Genomic DNA, 4922 nt, shown 5'->3' with positions numbered 1-4922 from the left:
CTGAATACTGAGATTGTTGATGACTTATTGTTCACCCACAGATTAAAAAAAAAAAATCATAGCAGTGCGTCATAGGTCTTATTTCTTCCCTGCTAGGGCATACAGAATGGGTTGTATTTTGTACCCCTGGACATTTTAACAGGGTGGATTAGGATTCCTTGGGGTAGAAGTAGTCAGCTATTTGTGTGATATATTTGCTTGTTATTGTTTTCTATTTGTGATTTATAAACAACACTTGCACAGCATATTGTTCTTTTTTTTATACTTTAATTAAAAGATTTAAATATAAAATCGTAAGTGTTTGAGGCTTCTGCAGATGAGGACAGAGCCCATGGCGATGGGATGGGGACAGAACCTGCAGGGATGGAGATAGGGCCTGCAGGGATGGGATGGGGATGGATACAGAACCTGGGGGAGTGGGGTGGGATCAAACTTTGTTCCCGTGTCATTCTCTGCTTAACACGGTGTTATCAATCTGCTTGCAATTCCTGTGCTTGCATACAACTTCAGAATCATAGACTGGCCTCAGAAAAACCTTGAAACATATAAAAGCAAGCAAATTTCATGCCCAATCAGCGAAGAAGACTATTGAGAACTGGAGAGCCAAGTCTCAAAGATTACACAGGTAGAGGCACAATCATAGGCCTCCAAACATATTGAACAGTAGCAATGGATCCAAATGCTGCGACGGTGCTGAAGAAACCTCCAGAACCAGTCTTCATCCTTAAACTAGGATAGGCATTAAAAACAAAAAGGCATGAGGGAGAATCCCTCAGCACCTCTGGGAAAGAAAGGCTCTTCAAGTATCAGATCAATAAGGAAAAACAAGTGGCAACTGTACAAATAAACTGTTTTACTCTAGGGACCATATATTGAATAGTTATGGAGAGGTGAACTTAAACCTGAGGGTCAGAGACTGATAGTTACAGGTTTACAGTGTAGTATAGTGGATTATTGGTGGGATGATTCACAGCCAGCATAGAGAGAAACTGGGAAAACATGGAGATTCTGTAAAGCAGAACTAGAAACAGTTAACTCATCTTGTTGCTGATTACAATCTTCTGATGGGAGAAATTTTTAAATTTATTTAGATTTATTAACTGCCTTTTTGTGGAAAGTCAAAATAACGCTGTATGTCTTGTCTTGCCCACTGGAAATTATGTAACAACGCTGAACCAGAAGAGTGCTGAGATCATGACCCTATGAGAATTGTGGCAAATTAAGAGATTTTGATCTCCTGGGATGTTTCCTTCCATCTGCTAGAAAGCTAGATGCAAGAAAAGCAGACATCGTGTTCAAAGAGGAAAACACAAGGCCAGCACTGATAACAGAAGTAGAGGAGGGCAGTGGGCTGAGAACCAGGGAAGCCAGGGTTTCAAATCTGGCTGCTGTTTCTTGTGTCCTCATATATAAAGATGGTAGAGAGCTATCAAGGTGGACATTTTGATAAGTACTCTGCCTATTACATCCTGTCAATTCCAAAAGGAAGATGTCTTTGATATGATGCATGTAATAAGGTAATTGCAGGGGTGGACTGACCATACATCTAGTAGTGGCAGGGCCACCAAGAGACACAGCCAGGCCCGGGGCAGAATTAGACTGCCGCAGGCCGCCCCCCACTTGCACTGCCACCCCCCCCCCCCCCCCCACCCACTCACAAGATTTACCAGGCCTGGCCTTGAAGGGGGGCCCAGCCCCAGAAAGGCTTCCGGAGGCAGGCAGAAGGTTCTGCTTCCTCGGTCTTTCTTGCTCCTGCTCCTGTGTGTTCGGGATCTGGGTGATTGTATTAACATGATAACCTGGGTCCCAGCACACAGGAGCAGGAGAATGACAGGCCAAGGGAGGAGTGGTGGACAGTAAGGGAAGGAAGGTAAGGGGCAGGGGAAGTGGCAGCGGCTGTGGCCTGAGGGGGGGGGGGCAGCAGCAGCTGTGGCCTGAGGGGAGGGGGCAGCAGCAGCTGTGGCCTGAGGGGAGGGGGCAGTAGCAGCTGTGGCCTTGCCCTGGGCCCAGTTCTGTCTCTCAGCGGCCCTGATCAGTGGTGTTCACTATTGCTCAGTGTGCACTACAGTGCAATAGGGCACTTATTGATAAGTAGTGTGATTTATTGAACAATAGTGAGCACTAATGACAACACACAAAAAAAACAAGTTCAGATTTTTTCCCCCTGTCATTTCCATGTATTATAGCTCCCCCAGATACTGAGAAAAATTCCTGATACACCAATGTTATCCTACTGATTTCATTTCACCTTGGACTGAAAACCTCTGATGGTCCCCTGCCCCAAGTGAAACACCCAATTATGGGTGGAGTTTGTATTTACGACCAGGCACTTCAATGTTTTGGCCCATCTATGGATATTTGTGTCACATTGACACTATGTTCATAGTGTACTCACTGTGTGCATGTAACAAAAAAAAATCCTTACAGGCCCTTTTACAAAGCTGCAGTAAGCACTAATGCATGCTTATTGCAGCAAAAAATATCTTACCACAGGCATCCCATGGTAATTTTGGGATTGGTGTATGCTACCTGTACACTAAAAAATAGAATTTATTTGTTAGCATTGGGGTGGGTCTGGGGTAGAAAGTGGGCATGTTCTGTGTTAATCTGTTAGCGCATGGACATTGCTGCATGCTAACCGATTAGGGTAGGCTTAGTCTGTAAGTCCCTACCACCTACAAAACAGGTGGCAGTAGGGGCTCATGCACTAAATGGCCAAGTGCTAATGAAAAGAAATCAGCGTGTGGCCATTAATAGGGAAAATAGAAAAATTGGCCATTTTACCCCAGTAGCAAAAATGGCCTTAGCGAGTGGCAATGACACATGTAAGGATGCACTAAGGCCACTTTTTACTGCTGTTTGGTAAAAGGGGCCCCCTTAATGAGTAACATTGTTTCTCTTTCAGATAAATAGTATACCTCACCCCCATTTGTCAAAGCAAATTTACATATTTTGACAGGTGGCCATGCCCACTTCTGCTCACGTCAGCCAATCAGAATCAAGGATCCTGCCTCTTTTGTATAACCCTACCCCCTAACCCCATCCATTTTTGCATAACCCCACCCCTTTGGTGATGTCACAGGAAGTGGCATCCTAACTCCACACAGTCCGTGCCACTTTTCCAAGATGGTGACAACCACTGGCTGCACCCTCGTCACTTCCTATTTCATACTACTCACCACTGCCACGTGACAGAAAGTGGTGTTAAACATCCCATACAGTTTTTTTTTTTTTTAAAGGAATGGTTTAAAGATAGGGATAAAACAAACTGCACATGCTCCTCCAGGAGGGCATGAGTAGTGTGAAACAGGAAGTGATGTGGAGATGTCTGGTGGTCACCGCCATCTTAAAAAAAGGTAGTGGCCTGGGTGGAGTTATAACATCACTTCCCATGATATCACTGAAAGGGGTGTGGTTATAAAATGGGTGGGATTAGAGGTGTTATTCAAATGAGAGGGTTAGAGGCATGGTTATGCAAAAGAGATGGGCATGGGAGGGGCTATGACATATACATTGATGTCATCAATGGGGTAGGGTGGAGTGTGGTTGTGGCTTGAGCAGATCCTCAATTCTGATTGGCTGCCATGACCAGAAGTGTGCATGGTTACCTGTTAAAATATGCAAATTAGCTTTGACAAAAGGGGTGAGGTATACTTCTCAGATATTTTGAGGAAGGTGTTCATGTAGTTTTATTGAATTAACAGTTTGAACATGACATCAGTGCATCTAGGAGGATTGTGCGACCAAATTGTACAACATAGTTCATCTATATGACAACATTTTAGTCTTAGCTACCAACATACACTGAACCTTTTGCAACTTTTACAGTTGAATTTCCTTAGAACATTTGACCTGTGAGCTGCATTCAGATGACCTATAAGAGGAATCTGCTATTAGCCTTCTCTTTTCACACCCTGCACTTCCCAGGAAAAACCTCACATCTTTCTAATAGGTTTAAAAACAATAATTTGATGCTAGTATTTTTCTTTAAACCACTTTAAAAAAGGATTTCATTAATTAGAGCAGTCATTCAGTAACCAATAACATAATATATTACTCAGTTATAAAAGAAATCATTGATTCATCTACTATCAATACTGAAAATACAGTAAATATTCATCTTTGGGAGACACAAGGCCAAAGAAAGGTATCTGTCTTGCTTACAGTTCCTTGGTTAAATAAGTTAAAAAGAAAATCTTGAGATGGGTTTTTAAAAAAGGCACTTTAAAGTTCAAGTTCTGGCTGTAGCTGTACATAAAGTGAAATCATTTTTGTTAATTTTTAAATATTTTAGTGAGAATCCTGATTAATGTGAACTAAAGTTGAGCAGACTGTGCAAACAGTTCTTTTAGTTTACAAAAAAAAAATAATGCTAACTAAAATTACAAAAAAAAAAAGCTCTTTTTTTTTTTGGTTTCTGCTTAGCCCTGTTCGAGCCCTTGCACAGCCTGCTGGCTGCCAAGCAGAGCTATTGCTGAGGAGTTTTATCCAAATATTCTCTGATTTTCTGTAAGAACCAACGGAGCCTGTACCCAAGGGGCACAGACCACAGTTCCCCCATGGGCAGGGGCGTAGCCAGACCTCAGCGGGAGGGGGGCCAGAGCCCAAGGTGGGGGGGGGGCACTGTTTAGCTGCCTCCCTCCGCCGCTGGCCGCCCCCCCCCCACCACCACTTTGGACCCCCCCCCCCCCCCCCCCACCGCATCAGGTACCTTGTTTGCTGGCAGGGGTCTGCAATCCCCGCCAGCCAAAGAGTCTTCTTCAGCACCAGTCAACTCCGGCACCTTCGTTGTGTGATCATCTGTTTCTGACGCCTTACATCCTGCACCGTGCATGTAGCTCCGTGCAGGATGTAAGGCATCAGAAACAGATGATCATACAACGAAGGCGCCGGAGTCAACCGGCGCTAAAGAAGACTCTTCG

This window comes from Microcaecilia unicolor, chromosome 10 (assembly GCF_901765095.1).
Source record: "Microcaecilia unicolor chromosome 10, aMicUni1.1, whole genome shotgun sequence".
NCBI classification, from domain to species: Eukaryota; Metazoa; Chordata; class Amphibia; order Gymnophiona; family Siphonopidae; genus Microcaecilia; species Microcaecilia unicolor.
Note: the sequence above shows the minus strand (reverse complement) of the source record.